Source organism: Mus musculus, chromosome 5 (assembly GCF_000001635.26).
Source record: "Mus musculus strain C57BL/6J chromosome 5, GRCm38.p6 C57BL/6J".
Lineage (NCBI taxonomy): Eukaryota > Metazoa > Chordata > Mammalia > Rodentia > Muridae > Mus > Mus musculus.
Genome location: NC_000071.6, coordinates 54,122,497 through 54,148,954, shown reverse-complemented (window position 1 = coordinate 54,148,954; position 26,458 = coordinate 54,122,497).

Sequence of the window (26,458 nt, the reverse complement as noted above, 5' to 3'; positions counted from 1 at the left end):
AGTTTTGTTCCAAAACCCCATGACTACCAAGACTTCATGAACCCCAAGACTACCAAGGAGACAACTCTGATGCAATCATATTAGGGTCTCTTTATTACAAACTCAAGTTTGGGCTTACTCACCACCGACCCACAGGGCAGTTTGGTGAAGCAACCCCAGAACTCTCATTGGGACAAGGTTTTCTAGGAAATGGGAGCAAGTGAGGGGGGAGGGGAGTATCCTGGCTAGTATCTAAGTGAGCGACTATTGTAAGCCAACAAGTGAGAGCTCTGAAGCAAAACTATGAACAATCACAAAGAGTCTGAAAATACATCTGAAACAATTAGTCTAACCCACCATTGAGTGACTGTTGCTAGGAAGTAACTAGGGATTAACCCTGGGATATGGGCCAAGGACAAGCCATGGGGTCCTTCCTGGTACTTGGGTGTAGCTTGGGTTCAGCTGCAGGTAAATTTTTTAGACTCTCTTTCTTTTAAGATGAAGTCCAGTTCCGAGATGGAGTAGGGTTGGCTTCTCACTGCTAGACACAGAAAACAGTGATACAACGAGGACCATGAGGGAACAACTCAGGAGGCTTCAGAGAGGAAGAATATTAGTAACAGCCTAGAGACTATTCAGTGACAACGAATGTGACTGCTCTTGGCATTTGTCCTAAAAGTCTGCTGAAGCTAAATTAAAGAATTTTGAATTAATAGCTTTGGCAGGGAACTGTGTTGTTTGACTATTAGTGGCCTGTCCTAATGAAGCTCATAATGGAAAGGAGCAAACTGAGCAAGGAAAAAATACAAATCGTACAATTTGAGGAGAAAAAGAACACCAGGAAGTATAATGAAGCTAAGTCCAGTGCTCAAGGAGATAAAAAGTTTAAAGAAAAACCTGGTGCTAAATGGAATTAAAGAGAGTGGCGACCTCAGGGTGAGACTCTACCCAGCTAAGCTTCCATCTTGTGAAAGGATTAAAGGAAAGCCTTAGCAGTGAAGGAAACCCAGAAGAAAATGAAGATGATGGAAATGTAATACAAAGAGGGGACTGAAAGGAACAAAGAGCAGAATTTGGTAACTTTGGCTACATGGTTCTGGCTTTGGAGTTAAGAACACAAGGAGTCTGAAAGACTCCGAGAGGAGCCCCTCGCTCAGGCCTCAGGACAATAGCGGACACCCAAGAACTCACAACAGACCGAGCTTGTTGCAAACCACATGAGGCTTTATTCGGGGAAAGCCAGAGCTCATATCCCACGCAGGGGTAGAGGAGTCGACCTCGAGGGGAAAGAGTTCCCAGTTTTTATAGGCCCTCAGGGGGGAAAGGAGAAGGGGGAGATTAGGGGATTTCCAGATCTAAACAATGTCTATTCTCAAGAAATGGGTATGGGAGGGGTACAAGGAAAGAGTCTAATGAAGGTGCAGCAATGGGCACATACCTGGTCAGAACATTGGCAGACATACAGGTTCAAGGAGTGGCCAGAGCATTGTGCACCTCTATTTTTCTAAATCAGTGAAGCTAGTTCTGCTAACACTGACATCTATCTTGCCAATTTCAGGGCTTCTGTGTCCTTTTACATTCTGCCAGGATCTTTCATTCCCCACTTCTAGTTACTAGTTCTAATCTTAGAACTAAACTGCAACCTCTTTTTCAAGGTTCTGCAGAGACTGGTATTGTTGTCTTAATACTAACAGCTGGACAGCACCAATCCTCTCTCTAACAAAGGTCATTAGATTATTAAGAATTAGTAGGCCACACGTCAGCAGTAAGAGCAAAATTATTAGAGGGTCTATCAGAGTAGAAATGAGAGTAGTCAACCAAGGGGGTTTATTCTTCAGGAGCTTGCTTTACGTGAAAGGCATGAATCTAAGCAGAGATGCCTTCTTTGACAGCAGTGGGGGTGGTCAGTAGCACGATGCAAGGGCCTTTTTAACAAGGTTTCAGATTCTCAGCTCGATGTCGTCAGACGAGAACTGCATCTCCCACCTGGAACTGGTGTGGTATCATCAAGTCTCCTGGTTCGTAGGCCTCTTTGAGCTGCTCTCAGGTGGTGTTTCTGACCACTTCTAGGGCTTTTATGCATGTAAACAATGAAGGACCAGGGTTAAATTTTAAAGGATCTAACACTCTCTTTACTTCAGTGATCGGGGGAGCCCCTCCCATACAGGATTTCATATGGAGTAAGCTTAAATTTTCCTGGTGTGTTCCTAACACGGAACAAAGCAAAGGGAAGGAGGGCTGTCCAGTAATTCCTGCCGGTCTCTAAGATTAATTTAGTCAAGTTTTTTTTTTTTCCTTTCTACCTAGCCTGAACTCTGGGGTCTATAAACACAATGTAATTTCTAATCAATCCCCAGTTGGATGGCCAGTCCCTGACTTACCTGGGCAACAAAGGTGGGTTCATTGTCAGACCCTATTACCTTAGGTATTCCAAACCGTGGAAAAATTTCTTCTAGGATTTTCTTAACCACAACATTGGCAGTTTCTTTTTTGTTGGGTAGGCCTCCACCCATCCTGAAAATGTATCTACAAAAACTTCCACTAGGAAACTGCTTCCGTCTGTGTACCAGTTTGGAACACCGGGCCATGGCTGGTCACGTAGATCACTTTGCAGACAGGGTTGAGAATAGCAGGAGGAGCAAACACGACCCGTTCAGTCAGCAACAGACTCTGGTAGTGAGTCATCCGGGCATTTGTCATCCATCGATCTGGGGGCTGGCAGATAATGTTTTGAAGAGAGTGGAGGGCTATCACAGTTATTTGCTGTCCCAGAGTTAATTTGTCAGCATCCTTAATGAGTAGGGCTACTGCAGCAATGGCGTTTAAACATGTGGGCCATCCGCTGGCCACTGGGTCCAGCTTCTTAGACAAATATGCCACCGGCCTCTTCCACAGCCCTAGAGCCTGAGTAAGAACTCCTCTGGCCACCCCCACCCTCTCATCAACATAGAGGATGAAGGGCTTGGTTAGATCTGGCAGTGCCAAGACTGGCGCAGTCAGCAGGGCCTCCTTAATATTTTCAAAGGCTTTCTGATGTTCTGATGTCCATCTAAATTCTCCACTTTCCTTGGTCAGTACAGGGGGGCGGCCAGTGTTGCAAACCCAGGTATCCAAAGTCTGCAGAACCCAGCGGTGCCCAAGAATTCTCTCACCTGTCTTGGAGTAGCCGGAGTTGGTATTTGAGTCACAGTCCTTTTTCTAGCCTCTGTCAGCCACCGTTTTCCATCCCATAGGGTATATCCCAAGTAGACCACTTCCATCTGACATAGCTGGGCTTTTTTAGCAGAGGCCCGGTAACCCAACTCACCCAGTTCTGCTAGCAATCTCTTGGTTCCCTGCCAGCATTCTCTCTCCATGGTTACAGCAAGGAGCAAGTCATCAACATATTGAAGCAGAGTTACCTGGGAGTTTTCAGCTCAGAAGGACGCTAAATCTCGATGTAGAGCCTCATCAAAAAGGGTGGGGGAGTTTTTGAACCCCTGGGGTAACCGTGTCCAGGTCAATTGTCCCGTTTGTCCAGTGTCAGGATCTCTCCACTCAAAGGCGAATATGGGCTGGCTGGAGGGATGTAACTTCAGGCAAAAGAAAGCATCTTTTAAATCAAGTACTGTATACCATTTTCGCTCCGGAGGGAGTAAGCTGAGGAGGTTATAGGGATTAGGAACAGTTGGGTGAATATTTTGGACCCTCTTATTGACCTCTCTCAGGTCTTGGACTGGTCGGTAGTCACTCGTGCCAGGTTTCTTTACCAGCAGTAAAGGAGTATTCCAGGGTGACTGGCAAGGTACCAAAATACTTAATTGTAATAGTCTCTGAATATGTGGCCTGATTCCATCTCTTGCTTCACGGCTCATTGGATATTGTTGCACTCCTATAGGGGTTGCATCCGTCTTCAGTCCCACAACCACAGGGGGAACTCTGACAGCCATTCCCATGCCTCCAGTCTCTGCCCATGCTCTAGGGAAAGCAGTCAACCAGTCTTTTAGGTCTGGCACCTCTGTTTGCTTTATGCCTTCATGCAATCGGTATTCTTCCTCAAGCTGCAGGGCTAAGACTACGGAGGTGGGAGATTCCCAAGTTACTCTCGGCCCTTCTTAGGTAAATCTGATCTGGGCCTTTAATTTAGTCAGAAGATCTCTTCCTAGAAGCTGTGTGGGACACTCAGGAATGACCAAGAAGGAATGACTCACTTGGCCTTTCCCCAGATCTACAGTGCGTGCAGTGGTCCAGGGGTATTGTTTCTGACCAGTGGCTCCAATCACTATGGTTCTTTTATTTTTTAATTTTCTCAGTGGATGTTTCAACACAGAATGTTCTGCCCCTGTGTCAATTAAAAAGTCCATGGGAGTCTCTTTCACCATCAGGGTTACCCTAGGCTCGGGGAGGGGGCCTGAGCCCCGTCTCCCCTATTTATCATCTTTCAGAGTCAGGACCTTAGGGGCCCTTCCCTTTTTCTTTGGGCATTCTCGTGCCCAATGTCCTATTTCCTTGCAATAGGCACATTGGTCCTTCTCTAAAATCTTCTGGACAGATCTTCTTCTTTCAGGTCTGGGTTCCTTGTTGCCCAGGTACCCTGTATGTGTATTCTCTGGCCTGTTCCTTCCTTTATATTCCCCTACTACTGCGGCCAAAATCCTGCTTAAGGCCCTGCATCACTTCTCTTACTTTAACCAAATTGGTGGGGCGTCTCATCGCTCCCTTTAGACTAGAGCCCGGCCAGTAAACTGTCAACCTCTCCTTACCTTGCGCCGCGTTGTAGTTCTAATCTGGCCGGTCCAGAGGGAACTAAGCGTTCCAATTGTACAGATCGGCCAATGAAAAAGGCCAATATTGGAGGGTCTGCAGAGACTGCCTGTCTGTGGGCAGGTTGCCCACAGCTCACAAAAGAAAAGGCAGAAGTGGTGTCAGGAGCTTCATCTGCTGGGGGACTCTGGGCTTGTCGGCTCCGGGTCCCAGCTGTAGGTCCTCGGTCCTCAGACTGTGCCTTTAGCAATCTCAGAGCCGGGTGCAGGGACTGCTTCTTAGGGCAGAAAGCGAGGGCACTGTGCTGACCCACTCGAGTGCATGGGAGCAGCCGGGGGAGGGCTCTGAGAGGCGTGGGGGAACCCATGGTTTGATTTATGGAGGTGAATTCTGAATGAGGTAAGGCTGTTGATCCAGGTGAGACCCAGGTCCACTCTGAAAAACAATGGCTTTAACTTCAAAGATAAAGAGTAAACCAAAAGTCCCTTCCAGTGACAATTTTACATTAAAAGTCAGCCACTCAGAGGCACAGAAAGTCTGCCAAGGTCCCTTCTTATTTTCTGCTGAAAGATTATGGGCCCTTGATCTAACTTCAGTCCAGTGGTCTAAAGTCAAACTTAGGGGGGTCGTTACAGTCTGTCCAGTACCACGGAAAACACTAAACAAACACAGAAAACACACATACACACACTGACAAATACCTGAAAACAGACACAAAAAACAAATACACACTGACAAATGCCTGAAAACAGACACAAAAAACAAACACACACACTGACAGATGCCTGTTTTCCATCAAACAGACAAAACCAACTCAGAAATGTAGACGGTCGAGGGAGTACACTCCCCACCTCAGACAGACTCCTAGAGTCCTTCCCCTCGCTCAGGGCTTCAGAAATACAGATGGTCGAGGGAGTACACTCCCCGCCCCAGACGGACTCCTAGAGTCCTTCCCCTCGCTCAGGGCATCCCCCAGAGCGAGCAGCAGCCGGTGATTCCAGGACATCTGCTGTTCACACTCATCCCAAGTCAAAGGTCTCCGTTTCTCACGAAACGTTGCGGCTGCAAATTTCAGCACAGAACCTAGCCGACTTACAGAAATATTTTTGGACAAAAAATTTCACCTCCAAGTGGGTCTTCGGAGACGTGGGTGGTCATGCCAATCCCGGATGAGCCCCCAAATGAAAGACTCCGAGAGGAGCCCCTTGCTCAGGCCTCAGGACAATAGCGGACACCCAAGAACTCACAACAGACCGAGCTTGTTGCAAACCACAGGAGGCTTTATTCAGGGAAAGCCAGAGCTTTGGGGACAACTCATATCCCACACAGGGGTAGAGGAGTCGACCTCGAGGGGAAAGAGTTCCCAGTTTTTATAGGCCCTCAGGGGGGAAGGAGAAGGGGGAGATTAGGGGATTTCCAGATCTAAACAATGTCTATTCTCAAGAAATGGGTGTGGGAGGGGTACAAGGAAAGAGTCTAATGAAGGTGCAGCAATGGGCACACACCTAGTCAGAACATTGGCAGACATACAGGTTCAAGGAGTGGCCAGAGCATTGTGCACCTCTATTTTTTTTTCTTTCCATTTTTTATTAGGTATTTAGCTCATTTACATTTCCAATGCTATACCAAAAGTCCCCCATACCCACCCACCCCCACTCCCCTAACCACCCACTCCCCCTTTTTGGCCCTGGCGTTCCCCTGTTCTGGGGCATATAAAGTTTGTGTGTCCAATGGGCCTCTCTTTCCAGTGATGGCCGACTAGGCCATCTTTTGATACATATGCAGCTAGAGTCAAGAGCTCCGGGGTACTGGTTAGTTCATAATGTTGATCCACCTATAGGGTTGCAGATCCCTTTAGCTCCTTGGGTACTTTCTCTAGCTCCTCCATTGGGAGCCCTGTGATCCATCCATTAGCTGACTGTGGGCATCCACTTCTGTGTTTGCTAGGCCCCGGCATAGTCTCACAAGAGACAGCTACATCTGGGTCCTTTTCGATAAAATCTTGCTAGTGTATGCAATGGTGTCAGCGTTTGGATGCTGATTATGGGGTGGATCCCTGGATATGGCAGTCTCTACATGGTCCATCCTTTCATCTCAGCTCCAAACTTTGTCTCTGTAACTCCTTCCAAGGGTGTTTTGTTCCCACTTCTAAGGAGGGGCATAGTGTCCACACTTCAGTCTTCATTTTTCTTGAGTTTCATGTGTTTAGGAAATTGTATCTTATATCTTGGGTATCCTAGGTTTTGGGCTAATATCCACTTATCAGTGAGTACATAGTGTGTGAGTTCCTTTGTGAATGTGTTACCTCACTCAGGATGATGCCCTCCAGGTCCATCCATTTGGCTAGGAATTTCATAAATTCATCCTTTTTAATAGCTGAGTAGTACTCCATTGTGTAGATGTACCACATTTTCTGTATCCATTCCTCTGTTGAGGGGCATCTGGGTTCTTTCCAGCTTCTGGCTATTATAAATAAGGCTGCTATGAACATAGTGGAGCATGTGTCCTTCTTACCAGTTGGGGCATCTTCTGGATATATGCCCAGGAGAGGTATTGCTGGATCCTCCGGTAGTACTATGTCCAGTTTTCTGAGGAACCGCCAGACTGATTTCCAGAGTGGTTGTACAAGCCTGCAATCCCACCAACAATGGAGGAGTGTTCCTCTTTCTCCACATCCTCGCCAGCATCTGCTGTCACCTAAATTTTTGATCTTAGACATTCTGACTGGTGTGAGGTGGAATCTCAGGGTTGTTTTGATTTGCATTTCCCTGATGATTAAGGATGTTGAACATTTTTTCAGGTGCTTCTCTGCCATTTGGTATTCCTCAGGTGAGAATTCTTTGTTCAGTTCTGAGCCCCATTTTTTAATGGGGTTATTTGATTTTCTGAAGTCCACCTTCTTGAGTTCTTTATATATGTTGGATATTAGTCCCCTATCTGATTTAGGATAGGTAAAGATCCTTTCCCAATCTGTTGGTGGTCTCTTTGTCTTATTGACGGTGTCTTTTGCCTTGCAGAAACTTTGGAGTTTCATTAGGTCCCATTTGTCAATTCTCGATCTTACAGCACAAGCCATTGCTGTTCTGTTCAGGAATTTTTCCCCTGTGCCCATATCTTCAAGGCTTTTCCCCACTTTCTCCTCTATAAGTTTCAGTGTCTCTGGTTTTATGTGAAGTTCCTTGATCCACTTAGATTTGACCTTAGTACAAGGAGATAAGTATGGATCGATTCGCATTCTTCTACATGATAACAACCAGTTGTGCCAGCACCAATTGTTGAAAATGCTGTCTTTCTTCCACTGGATGGTTTTAGCTCCCTTGTCGAAGATCAAGTGACCATAGGTGTGTGGGTTCATTTCTGGGTCTTCAATTCTATTCCTTTGTCTACTTGTCTGTCTCTATACCAGTACCATGCAGTTTTTACCACAATTGCTCTGTAGTAAAGCTTTAGGTCAGGCATGGTGATTCCACCAGAGGTTCTTTTATCCTTGAGAAGAGTTTTTGCTATCCTAGGTTTTTTGTTATTCCAGATGAATTTGCAAATTGCTCCTTCTAATTCGTTGAAGAATTGAGTTGGAATTTTGATGGGGATTGCATTGAATCTGTAGATTGCTTTTGGCAAGATAGCCATTTTTACAATGTTGATCCTGCCAATCCATGAGCATGGGAGATCTTTCCATCTTCTGAGATCTTCTTTAATTTCTTTCTTCAGAGACTTGAAGTTTTTATCATACAGATCTTTCACGTCCTTAGTTAGAGTCACTCCGAGATATTTTATATTATTTGTGACTATTGAGAAGGGTGTTGTTTCCCTAATTTCTTTCTCAGCCTGTTTATTCTTTGTGTAGAGAAAGGCCATTGACTTGTTTGAGTTAATTTTATATCCAGCTACTTCACCGAAGCTTTTTATCAGGTTTAGGAGTTCTCTGGTGGAATTTTTAGGGTCACTTATATATACTATCATATCATCTGCAAAAAGTGATATTTTGACTTCCTCCTTTCCAATTTGTATCCCCTTGATCTCCTTTTGTTGTCCGATTGCTCTGGCTAATACTTCAAGTACTATGTTGAAAAGGTAGGGAGAAAGTGGGCAGCCTTGTCTAGTCCCTGATTTTAGTGGGATTGCTTCCAGCTTCTCTCCATTTAATTTGATGTTGGCTCCTGGTTTGCTGTAGATTGCTTTTATCATGTTTAGGTATGGGCCTTGAATTCCTGATCTTTCCAGAACTTTTATCATGAGTGGGTGTTGGATCTTGTCAAATGCTTTTTCTGCATCTAAAGAGATGATCATGTGGTTTTTGTCTTTGAGTTTGTTTATATAGTGGATTACATTGATGGATTTTCGTATATTAAACCATCCCTGCATCCCTGGAATAAAACCTACTTGGTCAGGATGGATGATTGCTTTAATGTGTTCTTGGATTCGGTTAGCGAGAATTTTATTGAGGATTTTTGCATCGATATTCATAAGAGAAATTGGTCTGAAGTTCTCTATCTTTGTTGGATCTTTCTGTGGTTTAGGTATCAGAGTAATAGTGGCTTCATAAAATGAGTTGGGTAGAGTACTTTCTACTTCTATCTTGTGAAAAAGTTTGTGCAGAACTGGAATTAGATCTTCTTTGAAGGTCTGATAGAACTCTGCACTAAACCCGTCTGGTCCTGGGCTTTTTTTGGCTGGGAGACTATTTAAAACTGCTTCTATTTCTTTAGGGGATATGGGACTGTTTAGATGGTCAACTTGATCCTGATTCAACTTTGGTACCTGGTATCTGTCCAGAAATTTGTCCATTTCGTCCAGGTTTTCCAGTTTTGTTGAGTATAGCCTTTTGTAGAAGGATCTGATGGTGTTTTGGATTTCTTCAGGATCTGTTGTTATGTCTCCCTTTTCAGTTCTGATTTTGTTAATTAGGATTTTGTCTCTGTGCCCTCTAGTGAGTCTACCTAAGGGTTTATCTATCTTGTTGATTTTCTCAAAGAACCAACTCCTCGTTTGGTTAATTCTTTGAATAGTTCTTCTCGTTTCCACTTGGTTGATTTCACCCCTGAGTTTGATTATTTCCTGCCGTCTACTCCTCTTGGGTGAATTTGCTTCCTTTTTTTCTAGAGCTTTTAGATGTGTTGTCAAGCTGCTAGTATGTGCTCTCTCCCGTTTCTTCATGGAGGCACTCAGAGCTATGAGTTTCCCTCTTAGAAATGCTTTCATTGTGTCCCAAAGGTTTGGGTACGTTGTGGCTTCATTTTCATTAAACTCTAAAAAGTCTTTAATTTCTTTCTTTATTCCTTCCTTGACCAAGGTATCATTGAGAAGAGTGTTGTTCAGTTTCCACGTGAGTGTTGGCTTTCTGTTATTTTTTTTTGTTATTGAAGATCAGCCTTAGTGCATGGTGATCTGATAGGATACATGGGACAATTTCAATATTTTTGAATCTGTTGAGGCCTGTTTTGTGACCTATTATGTGGTCAATTTTGGAGAAGGTACCATGAGGTGCTGAGAAGAAGGTATATCCTTTTGTTTTAGGATAAAATGTTCTGTAGATATCTGTCAGATCCATTTGTTTCATCACTTCTGTTAGTTTCATTGTGTCCCTGTTTAGTTTCTGTTTCCATGATCTGTCCATTGGTGAAAGTGGTGTGTTGAAGTCTCCCACTATTATTGTGTGAGGTGCAATGTGTGCTTTGAGCTTTACTAAAGTTTCTTTAATGAATGTGGCTGCCCTTGTATTTGGAGCATAGATATTCAGAATTGAGAGTTCCTCTTGGAGGATTTTACCTTTGATGAGAACGAAGTGCCCCTCCTTGTCTTTTTTGATGACTTTGGGTTGGAAGTCAATCTTATCAGATATTAGGATGGCTACTCCAGCTTGTTTCTTCATACCATTTGCTTGGAAAATTGTTTTCCAGCCTTTTATTCTGAGGTAGTGTCTATCTTTTTCTCTGAGATGTGTCTCCTGTAAACAGCAAAATGTTGGGTCTTGTTTGTGTAGCCAGTTTGTTAGTCTATGTCTTTTTATTGGGGAGTTGAGACCATTGATGTTAAGAGATATTAAGGAAAAGTAATTGTTGCTTCCTGTTATTTTTGTTGTTAAAGTTGGCATTCTGTTCTTGTGGCTGTCTTCTTTTAGGTTTGTTGAGGGATTACCTTCTTGTTTTTTCTAGGGCATTGTTCCCGTTCTTGTATTGGATTTTTTCTGTTATTAACCTTTGAAGGGCTGGATTCGTGGAGAGATAATGTGTGAATTTGGTTTTGTCGTGGAATACTTTGGTTTCTCCATCTATGGTAATTGAGAGTTTGGCTGGGTATAGTAGCCTGGGCTGGAATTTGTGTTCTCTTAGTGTCTTTATAACATCTGTCCAGGCTCTTCTGGCTTTCATAGTCTCTGGTGAAAAATCTGGTGTAATTCTGATAGGCTTGCCTTTGTATGTTACTTGACCTTTTTCCCTTACTGCTTTTAGTATTCTATCTTTATTTAGTGCATTTGTTGTTCTGATTATTATGTGTCGGGAGGAATTTCTTTTCTGGTCCAGTCTATTTGGAGTTCTGTAGGCTTCTTGTATGTTCATAGGCATCTCTTTCTTTATATTTGGGAAGTTTTCTTCAATAATTTTGTTGAAGATGTTTGCTGGTCCTTTGAGTTGAAAATCTTCATTCTCATCCACTCCTATTATCCATAGGTTTGGTCTTCTCATTGTGTCCTGGATTTCCTGGATATTTTGAGTTAGGATCTTTTTGCATTTTCCATTTTCTTTGATTGTTGTGCCCATGTTCTCTATGGAATCTTCTGCACCTGAGATTCTCTCTTCCATCTCTTGTATTCTGTTGCTGATGCTCAAATCTATGGTTCCAGATTTCTTTCCTAGGGTTTCTATCTCCAGTGTTGCCTCACTTTGAGTTTTCTTTATTGTTTCTACTTCCCTTTTTAGGTCTAGTATGGTTTTGTTCATTTCCATCACCTGTTTGTATGTTTTTTCCTCTTTTTCTGTAAGGACTTCTACCTGTTTGATTGTGTTTTCCTGTTTTTCTTTAAGGACTTGTAACTCTTTAGGAGTGTTCTCCTGTATTTCTTTAAGTGATTTATTAAAGTCCTTCTTGATGTCCTCTACCATCATCATGAGATATGCTTTTAAATCTAGGTCTAGGTTTTCGGGTGTGTTGGGGTGCCCTGGACTGGGCGAAGTGGGAGTGCTGGGTGCTGATGATGGTGAGTGGTCTTGGTTCCTGTGAGTAGGATTCCTACGTTTACCTTTCGCCATCTGGTAATCTCTGGAGTTAGTAGTTATAGTTGACTCTGTTTAGAGCTTGTTCTTCTGGTGATTCTGTTACCGTCTCTCAGCAGACCTGGGAGACAGATTCTCTCCTCTGAGTTTCAGTGCTCAGAGCACTCTCTGCTGGCAAGCTCTCTTACAGGGAAGGTGCGCAGATATCTTGTGTTTGGACCTCCTCCTGGTCGAAGAAGAAGGCCCAAAACAGGGCCTCTCTCAGAAGCTGTGTTGCTTTGGCAGTTCCCAGAAGCTGTCAGCTTCTGTGGTGCAGACTCTCACCTGTGCAGACTAAATTCCTAAGTTCCAGGGAGTCCTGGAACCAAGATGGCGACCGCTGCTCCTGAGGCTGAGGCCGCCTCCCGAGCCAGGCGGACACCTGTCCTCTGGTCTGGAAGGTGGCCGACTGTCTGCAGCCTGCAAAGGGTGCTGCCTCAGCGGCTCTGTGCTTCTGCCCGTCCCAGAAGCTGTCCGGTTCTCTGGCACACCCTCTAACCTGTTCAGGCTAATTTCCTAAGTTCTGCTGAGTCCCGGAACCAAGATGGCGACCGCTGCTGCTGAGGCTGAGGCCGCCTCCCATGCCAGGCGGACACCTGTCCTCTGGTCCGGATGGTGGCCGGCTGTCTGCGGCCCGCCAAGGGTGCTGCCTCAGCGGCTCTGTGCTTCCACCCGTCCCAGAAGCTGTCTGGTTTTCTGGCGCACCCTCTAACCTGTTCAGACTAATTTCCTAGGTCCCGCGGAGTCCCGGAACCCAGGTGGCGACTGCTGCTGCTGAGGCTGAGGCCGCCTCCCAAGCCAGGCGGACACCTCCTCTATTTTTCTAAATCAGTGAAGCTAGTTCTGCTAACACTGATGTCTATCTTGCCAATTTTAGGGCTTCTGTGTCCTTTTACATTCTGCCAGGATCTTTCACCTCCATGAGATTTGAAACTAAAGGACGCCATTGAGGCTAGCCATGTAACATGGGTGTCCCTTCAGGAAGGCTCAGAATCGCCATTGCATGAAGCTGTGAAGGTGAAACCTGGATTGTGTTGGAGACCCCAAGATGTTAGAGATGCCAAAAAAAAGCTGCAGACTGAGTGGGGTACCAGCCCAAGAGAGAGAAGTGTGTTGCAGTCAACAAAGCTGGAAGGAGTTGGGGATATGAAGAGTCCTTTGACATCAGACATAGAGATGCAAAATTTAGTTTGCCCTGCTAGTTTTGGACTTGCTTTGGTCTAGTACTTCCTCAATAGTCTCCCATTCCCCCCTCTGGAGTGGAATTGTATATATGTACCATTGTGCATTTAAAGCACGTGATCTGCTTTTTTATTTTGATTTTACAGGGCTTTACACTTAACAGATTGTCATGAGTCTCAGAGACATTGAACTTTGGACTTTTCTAATGTTTTATTTATTTTTTATTTTATGTGCATTGGCATTCCGTCTGCGTGTATGTCTGTGTGAGGGTATAGGATCCCTTGAAACTGGAGTTACAAACAGTTGTGAACTGGCATATGGATGTTGCAAATTGAACTCAGGTTCTCTGGAAGAGCATCCAGTGCCCTTAACTGCTTACTGAGCCATTTCTTCAACCCCCAGACTTTGGACTTTTTCAAGTGTTAAATCTGTGAGAGACTGTGATGTGGGGACTTTTAAAGTTGGACTGAATGCATTTATGCCTTGTGATGTGGTTACAAACCAATGGCAGCCAGAAAGTGATTTAAATAAGAATGTTCCTCATAGGTTCTTCTATTTGAATACTTAGTGACCAGGGAGTGTCACTCTTTCATAGGATTAGAATGACTAGAAAGTGTGGCTTTGCTCGTGAATATGTTGTTGGGGATGGCCTTTGATGTTTTCAAAAGCCCACACCCAAGCCAGTGTTTCTATCTTTCCTTCCTGGCCTGCAGATCATGATGTAGCCCTTAGCTATCCCTCCAGCACCATGCTTGCCACCCTGATCCTCACCATGATAACAGACTAAGCCCCTGAAACTGTAAGCAAGCCCCTGATTAAATGCTTTCTTTATAAGTTGCCTTGTCCTAATCCCAGCAGCAGGACAGTGACTGACACCACCAAAGCAAGGGTGCCGTCCGTCTCCCACTGTATCTGTGACTACTCTTATTCATAAAAGAGTTTGGCCAATTCCCCTTAAGTAATGAATATGATTTGGTGAGGGGGGGGGGGCATCGGGAACAGCCTGTCTCATGTGCTTCTTACATCTTCCTTCCTGACTTATTAGCTTTTTAAATTAATCAAAATTTAATTCTTCTAAAAATCTCAGTACGCATCCACATCTTATCACATCATGCCCAGAGTTAACTTGTACTACTTATGCACTGAAAGTTGTTTTCAAGAATGCATTCTATATGCCTGCTGTGCTATGACTGACATATATTTTATTCTACCTATAAATTCTAAGATAGTTGCTGTTTACGGTGCCTTTTACTGATCTCTATGGATCAGAATTTTATCTGACAGAATTTCTTATGCTGGAGTAACATTTAGCTTTTCTTGTAGTGAAAGTCTGCTGACAACAAACGCTTTCACCTTTCACCTGGAAACGCTAATTTTTGGCAGTTGACTTTTTTCTCCTCAGCACTGTTGGGATGTCATTGAGTTGTTTCTGGACTCTGTTGGTTCTCATCAGAAGTCATTTGCTATATGCATTGTTTATCTCACACAGGCTCTGACTGGTTTTGGTTTGTTTTTTTGTTATTTTTTTCCCTCATGGCTTACTTTCAAGATTTTACCTTGCTGGCTTTTGCAATAGTGTCTGGGTTTGGTGGCTGATTATGGGATAGATCCCCGGGTGGGGTAGTCTCTGGATGGTCCATGCTTTCGTCTTAGCTCCAAACTTTGTCTCTGTAACTCCTTTCAAGGGTATTTTGTTCCCTATTCTAAAGGGGAATGAAGTATCCACCCATTGGTCTTCCCTCTTCTTGATTTTCTTGTGTTTTGCAAATTGTATCTTGGGTATTCTAAGTTTCTGGGCTAATATCCACTTATCAGTGAGTGCATATCTAATGACTTCTTTTGTGATTGGGTTACCTCACTAAGGATGATATCCTCCAGATACATCCATTTGCCCAAGAATTTCATAAATTTGTTGTTTTTAATAGCTGAGTAGTACTCCATTGTGTAAATGTACCACATTTTCTGTATCCATTCCTCTGCTGAGGGACATCTGGGTTCTTTCCAGCTTCTGGCCATCACTGGAAAGAGAGGCCCCTTGGTACTGCAAACTTTATATGCCTCAGTACAGGGGAACGCCAGGGCCAAAAAGTGGAAGTGGGTGGGTAGGGGAGCAGGGCGGGGGAAGGTATAAGGAACTTTCGGGATAGCATTTGAAATGTAAATAAAGAAAATATCTAATAAAAAATATTTTACCTTTATTCCCAGTTATGATAGTGCTTATTGTACACCGGTATTTTTTTTGTAGTGTACCATTTTCATATGAGCATATATTGAAGTTTTTCTCTTCCTTTGGATCTATCTTTTATTTATACTAGGACTTCATCAAATTCCCTATGGGTCAAATATAGTTGTTAATAGGCAAACTCCAGGTATTTCCAATGTTTACATAATGCCTATGTCTGCTTTCATGCTATATATATCATATGTGAACAAAGTCTGTACCAGAGACCCATGTCATTCAGAAGAAGGAAAGAAAAAAAAAAACCTTGATAACCCATATTATTCTTTTACAAAAGTGAAACAATGTATCAGTGATACTTTGCTCTTACTGACCACTCACATCCAGGAACAAATACTTTCTTTTTAACTAAGTCTCTTGGAGCTTAAAACTTATTATGTCCTTTATTGTTGCATCCATAGGTGTTCAGCCTGCGTATATGTCTGTGTGACATGTGTGTGCAATTCCCATGGATGCTAGAAGAGAGTCACATGCCCTGAGGCTGGAGCTACAGATGGCGTGAGCTGCCATGTGGTTGCTTGAGACAAATCCTACAGTTTAAGATTAAACTACCCCTGATATTAAAAAATCACAAACTAGAAAGCCTATGCTTTCCGGAGCCCTGTGGTCATCATAGGAAACAGTTATTGTAGACATTATATGTATTATAGCAGTTATATGTAGGCATGATAAGATACTCAGGTGGCATGAAGCTAGCCTTATGCAGTGGAACATACAATGAGAGGTAGCCTCACCTTCTGTAGCTAGGTAAACCTATCACTAAAAACTACTGGTTGCTCCACAACTAAGGTTATCTAGTGGCCCAACCTCTAGATCTACCTATCTGTTGTACAACCACTAGAGACAAGATAGAACTCTAACGCTCCAACACAGTGCCTTGAGCCCCACAGTTCCATCCCTCAGTATAATTTAATAATATCACAGGTTTGAAAGCACTGACATTTGTCCTCTTGGAGATATTTCAATATTCTGTTTATTTCCCCCGCTTCTCACTCAATGCATTTCATACCCCAACTGAATAAACCGTGAAGCATGGAACAACCTGCTCAACTTATAAGCCTTGTGGTAAGCCTTATAATGTGGAGAGCTGTGCCGTGAGCAATCGCCATTATAAGATGGCGCTGGCTTCCACTGTGCCTAACTAGTAAACAAGCCTCATGCGCAAGTGCAAGAGTGAACTCAAGCCTAGGCACTGCCCATCTCAGGGCGTAGTAATGGGGTGATGAGCGAGCAACTAATCAGGTGCTGTCACGCCACATCAGGTGCTGAAACGTCACGCTGCAGGCTATATAAGCAGCACCATTTTCCGGGTTCGGGGTCTTCCTCCTGAGAAGTAAGCAATAAAGCTTTTTGCCGCAGAAGATTTCGGTTGTCCTGAGTGTGTTCTTGCTGGCGGGGACAAAAGCTCGGGATATTATAAGCCACAAAGGTAAGCACAGTCACTGGAATTTCTAGGTATGCCATGAAAACATAACAAAATTTTTACAAAATACTAACAAAAAATATGGCACTCGATTGGTCTGGGTTCTGCGCTCACATAAAATGGTAGGGAAGACAAGAGGTTCCAACTTCAGCTGCCCTCATCCATCCATCACCTACCCCATCTAGCTGGCAGACTCCAAGTTTAGAGAACCATGGCCAAAGCTACTCTAGCACATCACACTTGTATTACTCTGTCCCTTTCAGAGCCCCACTTTCCCCTCTTAGTCTTAGTATTTTGGCTATGTTGTTAAATCTTTCCTATTTCACCTATTCTTTTCACATTTAAATAACTTTATTTTTGGAGTTTTATTGTGAGACTTTTGTCTTTTTCTCATCTTAACACTCTTTTCCCTTTCCCATTTTTTTTCCTGTCCTTTCTTTCCCTTCCTGGGATAAAACATTCTAACAAAAGCAACTGTAAAAGAGAAGGTGTTTATTTGACTCACAATTCCAGGTTATAGTCCAGGAAGTCGTGAGGTTCCTGTCTCTATCCTTCTCCTTGAGTGTCTGCTAGGTATGAGTAAGTAGAAAAATGCTTTGCTACTGAGACAGGAAAATGCAAGATAGAACTGATGGGGAAGATTCTGGACAATGGTGAAAACTCTTTTCCTGGGGCCAGAGAGTTGGCTCAGTGAGTAAGAAAACTGGCGTTGGGCAGTGGTGGCACACAACTTTAGTCCCAGCACTTTGGAGGTAGGTGGATTTCTGAGTTCGAGGCCAGCCTGGTCTACAGAGTGAGTTCCCAGATCGCCAGAGAAACCCTGTCTTGAAAAGAAAGAAGAAAAGAAAAGAAAAGAAAAGAAAAGTATACTTCAAACCTAAATTGGCAGATGCAATAAATAGGACCACTACATTAATAAGGAACAATCTATTAAGGTGACAGAATAATCACAAATATATATATATATATATATATATACATATATATATATATATATATACACACATATATATATCTCAAACATTAATGCACCCAACTCTACAACCATTACTGGGCATAAAAGGACAGACAGTCCAGAAATTAATAGTGGGTGTTTTAGTTAAGGTTTTGTTGCTGTGAGGAGACACCATGACCAGGGCAATGGCAAATCTTCTATAGGAAAACATTTAACTGGGGCTAGCTTTCAGTTTTAGAGGTCCCATCTATTATCATCGTGACAGAAAATACAATGGCATACAGGCAGACATGGTGCTAGAGAAAAAGCTGAGGGGTCTGTGTAGATTGATCCACAGGAAGCAGAAGACTGTATGCCACACTGGGCATAGCTTGAGCATATGACACCTAAAAGCCAGCCCCCATAGTGACACACTTCCTCCAACAATCCCACACCTATCCAATAAGGCCACACCTCCTAATAGTGCCACTCCCTATGGGCCAAGCATTCAAGCATGCAAGTCTATAGAGGCCATACCTATTCAAACCACCATAGTGGATAACTAAAATCCCCCCTCTTATCAATAAGTTTATCGTCCAAAGCCTCTCCCCACAAATCAGAATTAAATTCAACCAGAGAGTAAATGAATTTAACATCTATATAGCATCCTATACTATAGATGTGCATTTTCTTTTCTTTTATAATGATTATACTGCAGGACATCATATTTAGGCATGTTCGTCTGAAAGAATGTTCACAATTTTAAGTAGCTTTCTTGTATGTTATCAGATTATAGTTGGAACAGAACTAGAAATCAACAGCAAATGAAACTATAAAGACTACACAAATACATGGAGCTAGGCTAGAATATTCTTGATTCATTAGTGATCAATGAAGAAACCAGAGAGGCCAGTAAAAATTTCTAGAATCAAATAAAAATGAAAATAGAACACATCAGACTCTTTGGGGACACACCAAAGGCAGTTCCTGAGAGAAAACTTCATGGTTATGAGTGTTTACGCTTAGGGCAAAAAAAAAAAAAAAAAGTCACAAAGATCTGAAATAAATATTTTAGTTATGTACTTCAAGGTCTTATAAAAACTAGAACAAGCCAAACCCTAGATCAATAGAACAAAAGATATAATAAGGACCAGAGCATAAATCAAGTGTATACTAACAGGAAACTATAGAATCATTAGAAATAAAAGTTGGTTTTGAAAAGATAAACCCTTCTTTTTGAAAGATAGGTATTTAGAAGGAATAGATAAATTCCTAGACACATCTACCATATTTAAATCAAGAAGATACACCCAGCTTAAACAAGTCTTCTAACAAAGAAAAATGTGGGACCAAAGAGACTCATTGTGAATTCTACAAGACTTTAAAGAAGAACAATTAGCAATGATCATCCGTGTACTCCAGAAAACAAAAAGAGAGGGCACACTTCCAAATTATCATAGGAAGCCAGTATTACTTTGAAACGAAAACTAGATAGTAAACTACAAAACAGTAGTTCTCAACCTATAGGTTGTGACCTCTTTGGAGGCTAAATGACCCTTTCACAGAGGTTACCTAAGACCATACGAAAACAGAGATATTTGTATTATGATTCATGACAGTAGCTATGAAGAAACAACAAAAATAATTTTACAGTTATGTTACCATAACATTAGGAACTCTATTTTCAAGGGTCATAGCATTAGGAAGGTTGAGAACCACTGATGTAAGAGAAGAAACCAAAGGACCAATCTCCCTGATGAATAAAGATTTAAAAATTCTGAATGAAGCACTTAAAAACCCAATTTAATGACACACTGATCATCTACAAGTATGTTGTAACATGCAAATTAATACCTTTGATACAGCACATAGATTACTAAGAAATTGAAATAGCAAGGTCATCTCAGTAGATACAAAAAAAAAAGGCTCTTGACAAATTTTAGCATCCCTTCATGATAAAAGACCTGAAGAAACTAGGAATTCAAGGGATGTATCTTAATAAAAGCTACATAACAAATCTGCAATCAACATTATACTAGAAGAGAAAACACTAAAAGCATTTCCTCTAAAATCAGCAATGGAATGTGGGTTTCCACCTTCGCCATTCTTATTATGATGATTGGTCATAGTGAGAGCTTTAAGGCAAGAGGATGAAGTCAAATTATCCCTATTTACAGACAATATGGTTGTACTCTTCAAAGACCCTAAGAATATACAAAATAACCCCTTAGATGTGATTTTTAAACCTCAGCAAAGAAGCAGGATAAAAACAAAAATCAAAATGCAAAATTCAATACCTTTTCTAGATATCAATAATGAACTTGCTAAGAAAGAAATCAGGCAAGGAAATCTTATTCACAGTAGTTTCAAAAGTAACCTAAGAATAAATCTGAGCAGGTGGACCCCAGGATGAAGAGTTCAATGCACACACAAAATAATAAATAAAAATAATTGAAAATACGCTAGAACACTAGAAAATGGAAACACCTAACTCCCATCTGTATAAATTGGCAGAATTGACATTGTAAAAAGAGCTGTATTACCAAAAGCAAGCTATAAATTCAACCCCATCAAAATCCAATGACATTTTTATTTCTACACAGAAAATACAATCCCAAATGTATGTGAAATAATAAAAACAATTCTAAGCAGAAAGAGCAATGCTAGAGGTATCACAATACCTGGGTTCAGATTATACTATATAAAGCCACAATAATTAAAATAGCATGGTATTGACACAAAACCAAATAGATCAGTAAGAAAGAGTACTCAGAAATAAATCTACCAACTACAGATGTGTGAATTTTGACAAAGATGCTCAATACATCAGAGAAAAAAGCCTCCCCCCCCCAATAGTACTGGCTGAACTTAGGTCCACATATAGAAGAGTGAAAGCAGACCCTTATTTCCCCCTTGCATGACTATCAATAAAAAATATTTAGTTTTACCTTAATGTAGAACTAAAACTTTTTGTCAACTGCTAGATGAAGATAGGTAAAACAGCTCAAAATGTAGACATAAGGAAATTTCTAAAAATGACTTAGGTATTAAAAGCAAGAAACTGACAAAAAGGAATTGCATGAAATTCCAAAGCTTCCAAACACCAAAGGAAACACTGAGCAGAGGAAAGAGACAGCTACAGACTGGGAGGAGGTATCTGGCTACATCCGACAGGGCATTCGTATCAAGAACACAAACCTACAAAGAGCAAATGTCCCTGAAATAAATCCATCCAAAAACAAATGGGTAAATGAATTCAACGTTCTTAGCTATCAGAGAATAAATTACACTGAGATTGTCACACCCTACTCAGGCTGACCACCAAGGAGCCAGGTGACAATGAACCGGAGTAAAGATGTAAGAGCCCATGTGCTCTGCTGGGAATGAATGACACTAATTCAGTCACTCCAGGAATCAGCATAGAGGCTCCCCTAAAAACAAAACCTGAAAACAGAACTGCATATGATCTGGCTAAGCCTTCCTAGGGAGTTACCGGAAGGAATCAACACACCAGAGAGATGCCCTCACTTCATGCAGATTGCACTGCTAGTCACAGAAGCCAAGATATGGAAACATTCAGATAAACACAATCTTGGCGGCACACGTCAGCTACAGTGAAGAAAGAAATTAGGTAATTTTCTAATTTTCAGGGAAATCGATGGAATTGGATATCAAGCCAAGTGAAATAAGCCAGACTAAGACAAACACATTTTTCTCTTTGGTAGAATCTCTCTCTCTCTCTCTCTCTCTCTCTCTCTCTCTCTCTCTGTCTCTCTCTGCCTCTCTCTCTGTCTCTCTGCCTCTCTCTGTCTCTCTCTCTGTCTCTCTCTCTGTCTCTCTCTCTCTCTCTCTCTCTCTCTCTCTCTGTCTCTCTCTGCCTCTCTCTCTGTCTCACTGTCTCTCTCTGCCTCTCTCTGTCTCTGTCTCTCTCTCTCTCTCTCTCTCTCTCTCTCTCTCTCTGTGTGTGAGTGTGTTTATCAGCAGAGGAGAGAGTGGAAGGATAAGGAATGAATATAGGTCAAGTATGGTGATTACATATATCAGAGTCATAATTAAATCTACTTATAAGCTAACCAATAGAAACTGATAAAGAATGGGGAAAGAGGAGGTTTGAATGTGAACTTGCTCCTAAGAAGCCAATTATTGCTCAGTGTGGAGATTTGGTGGTGTGGTAATCACAGAAGCAGGAATGAGAGCAGGATCCGAGAGCTAAGGAGCACACCAGCAGCACAAATCTACTGTGGGGAGTCAAGGGCATGCAGAGGAAGCCACAGGTGACTAGAAGGACGCACTGAGTAGCTTAGGAAGGACAACACGGTAGGCAGGTGTATAGGCGATGAACACAGGGAATGTTAGTGATGCCAAGGGAGCAGGACCCAGGACAGGTCTACGTGGAAGCAAATGATACGTATGTATCAAGAGGATCAGGCCATAGTGGCCAGAAAGGACAGAATGGGGTCTGAAATGAGTCTGTAAGTACAGTCTGTTGGTGATGACAAGCTCCCAGTGTGCAGCATGAGGCTGCCTTTCAGATTTTTAAGGTTTTGGGATGGGATTTGGAGACAGGTTTGGAAATGCGACCTCATTGAGGACCATCAGTAAAACTCTGGGAGTAAGATCTTTTTTACATAGGAGCAGAACTTGACCTTCTCCTAAATAGTCTGTGACTCAGAGCTAAATTCCACAAGAAAGTAACCTGCTAGGAACCCAGCGTTATGCGAAACCCTTCACACACATCTAACGCTCATAGCAATGAAGAGCAACCCTCCTTTATAGATGGAGAAACAGCCTGAAAGGATTTCTCTAGTATCACAGGTGGGGAAAGTTGGAGTGTGCTTGGGGCTATCAGACGCCGAAGTTCACTCTCCTAATTACTATAGCACATAGACTAAGGAATGAGGATCCAGGACTTGGGTGGAAGGGAAAAAGAGCACCGGCCAATTCATTAAAATGTGCCTTTGGGTATCTTTAGTGTTCCAAATGGGAGGAAAAAAGCAGCAAGTGTTACTACAAGCTATTTCTGCATGTAGTAAATCCATACCACTGTCTACCTGAAAATGAGAGATAAAAACCATGAAGCAGGGAGAAAACCATGGGGTCTTTTACCTGTTATTTGTAATTGTTCTCGCCAGAATGCTCTTTCAAAGCCTGCTCCAGTGGCATGCTTGGTGAGTGTGTGGTATGTACACAGCTGAATGCTCTTTTCCTGGTATTTGCAAGGCCACCTCACTTTCTTCACATCTTTACTCAGACTTAATGAAAGACTTTTCTGACCATCTCACTTGAGCCAACAAACATCACCTGGAACATGATGACCCTTAGCACATATTTCCTTCATCTAACACATACTTCAATTGTTTATTGTCTTGTCCTGTGTAAGCCAGACCTGGGGAGGGCAGGCATAGGCTTTTTGTCTTTTCTTACATTTGCAGCATCTGGACTGGTTTTGTTTTGTTTTGTTTGTTTTCTTTTGAAACATAATGCATACTTAAGTTGTTCTTGTGATCTTTGAGAAGTTAATTTCAGTTCCATGCTGTTTGAGATGCCAACATCTACATGTTTGGGACTTATCATTACATACACACACACACACACACACACACACACACATTTCTTGGTATTTTAAGTAAGTTTGTGATTCTGTGTGTTCACAGCTCTTCTGGAGCATTTATGTCCAACAAGAAAGGTAGAAACACCTATGATCTTTGTCGTTTGTTCAGCAACAAACATACTGTAGATCATTACTACATAATTAAAGTATCAGGTTTAGTATTACAGTAACATTAGTTACAAAATATGTAGTACAGCCATTAAATGCTATGTTTTGGAGAAAACATTAATACCAAGACTGAACATACCCAGTAACTTGACTAGGCATATAAAAGTCCAAGACAATCTGAAAGAAAAGCATCCATTCTTCATATCAGACGTATTTAGCCACTGCTCATCACTCTGGCTCTAAAAATGTTTGTTCATGAACATGCACCGTTGACTCCATGCCACGGGACTTGATGCTTAGACATAGAGACATATACTGGATACTCTTGCAGACTTTCCTATTACTAATTAAATTCATGAAGACCCTTAACTACTTGGAACTTGAAGGTAGTAATAGTTCCTGTCACACGTCTATTCACTCATCAGACACGATACATTCAATTTCTTAAGTGTCAGTCATTTGGAGTGTAGAGCTAAGAAAGGCAGGTTCCTTCATTTATGTAATTCAGTCTATCAGGTCAACAAGCAGACATATTGTATTGAAACATCAAGGTTAAATGGACACGCTGTTACATGGACCTTTCTCCTCCGCTCTCCTTCCCACCTTTTCCACGGTCCATACTCAAGGCTATTTCCAGGTTCGTTTTCTAACCTTCAAAAGCCAAAGGTGACCTCTGGCACAGCAGTTCACTACTGCACCCAAGCCTCATGCTCCCCTTTTAGCTACCTTAATGCCTCACACTTTCTGGTTACAAGAGGCGTATCTTCAATGTCAATAGCTTTTTCATGGAAAAGAATAAAAAACTCCACATACTTGATTTGAAAACTTTTAGCCCACATGCTGGCACTTCCATAAATTTGGGGCCAGGGGTTGGTATGCTGGCGCTTCTATCATTTTTACACATGGGAAAAGGTCTACTTGGACATTTCAGAGCTGAGAAATTAAAGAAAGGGCACTCAGAGTATACAGAGTATGAAGAGAAGTGTTATGAACAGCTACAAATAACAAAACTATCTGACCTTCAGGTTCACTCGGGGAGATAAGCTGGTTTGACCCAGGTAGGAGCTTCTGGAGTAGGACTGTTACAGGGAAGAAGATACTTGGATAGAGCAGAAGCCTGGCTGCCACTTAAAGGACTAGAGATCCTCCCAGCTCCACTGCTGCAGTCCACTGGCATGCACCTACCTGCAGAGCTTCTGTAGGCAAAGGCCAACTGCCTTACCTTTAGCTTAGTGTCTTCCCTTACTCCTGGAGGCGGATACAGATGGGTTCGATTCAGTAAAAGCTGCACTAGGGTGCTGCGGAATCCAGCAGCAAGGACTGTGTAACTCCAAAGAGGATGCTTGGCATTGGCCTCCAGCTGGTCATACCACGAAATCACTATCTAAATTGAGGCTGCTCCACTGTTACAACTGAGTCTACAGTGAACATGGTCTTTTAGAGGCCCTTTGGAACTTGTGAGACTTGTAGAGAACTCTAGGAAAGCCCAATCTTAGGACAGAGCTGGAATCCTGAAACTTGGTCTGACGTCTACTAGGCCCTAATTCATTTGACAGCAGCTTATACCTACTCAGATATCCCTGAAGGACAGTGCCTTGTACACTTGCCTATGATGGCTGGTGGAAACAATGTTTTTAATCAGTACTTCTCAAGGATTATATGAAATGGCTGTGTTTGGACAATTTATGCTTATTGCTGTTAAATGCTCTGCTGGAATTTGGTAAGTGCAAGCTCATTTTCAGATGCCATACCAATGGGAGAGCTAAAACTAACTTGCCATTGATCCTACGTTAGCACCATAGCCAATTTCTCTATGTCTCTGACAAAAGAAAACCACTAAAGTGTCTTTGATGCATTAAATGCTATGAAATACATAATTCCCCTTTCCATGAGCTTCTAGCTCCTCAAGTCACTGTAGATCTCTCATGTGTGAGCATTTCTGTCTCTCCTCCTATTACATACTAGGTTCTTTTACAGCACCTGTAATATCAGTGTTCACATGTGGGCATTCTCACAATGCTAGGCATAAGATAAACTATTATAGTTGAATATCCCTTCAACTACAATAGTTCAGATGACCCTGGGACATAGGGAGATGGCTCACTGGGTAAAATGTCTGCTGCACAAGCATGAATCCAAATTCAGACTCCCAGCATCCATGTGAAAAGTCGGAAGCAGCAATGCAAGCCTTTAATTCCAGTGCTGGCAGCCACAGAGAGCAGATTCCTGGGGTCCACTGACTAGTCAGTATAGTTCAATCTGCAAATGTCAGGTTCAGTGAAAGAGCTTGTCTCAAAAAACAGAGAGTCATGGATGGATAAAGAGGATATCTGACATTAATTTCTGCCTCCTACAGGGCATGCGCATACATGTGTACATCAAGGAGCACCCCTACACACAAACATGTACTGAGGAGGAGGAGGAAGAGGAGGAGGAGGAGGAGGACAACGGTGACAAAAGAGGTCAACATTGCCTCCATACTCTTGTTTACCCATAATATTGAAGGGAAAATCCACCTAAGCCATAGAAACAAAGTTAAGACTCTGAATAGAAGATCAGTATGACTAAAATTTAAATCTAGTTTTTCTTTCACTTACTTTAACAATATGGATAAACGATATATCTATTTAAAAGAAAACTAGTTTCGCGCCCCCCTCTCCATGTGGCCATGGCCAGCCCCCATTTCTCTACCCTCTCCTTCTCTCTGCCTTTCTCTGCCTCTGCTAACCTCTTAACTCCCCTCCCCATGCCCTGAATAAACTCTATTCTATACTAAAAAAAAAAAAGAAAAAAAGAAAAGAAAAGAAAACAAGTTTCATTGCTAAGCAAAGCACATAACTGTTTGAAGAAAGCATTACAAAAATATTTAGAAAAACACTAGATTCTTAAGAACTTAATGAGCAAAAACCACAGGCAAGCAATTCACTAACATGAAACATATAGGCTAACAAAACCGTCCTATTTCTCTAGACATTCTTTTCCTATG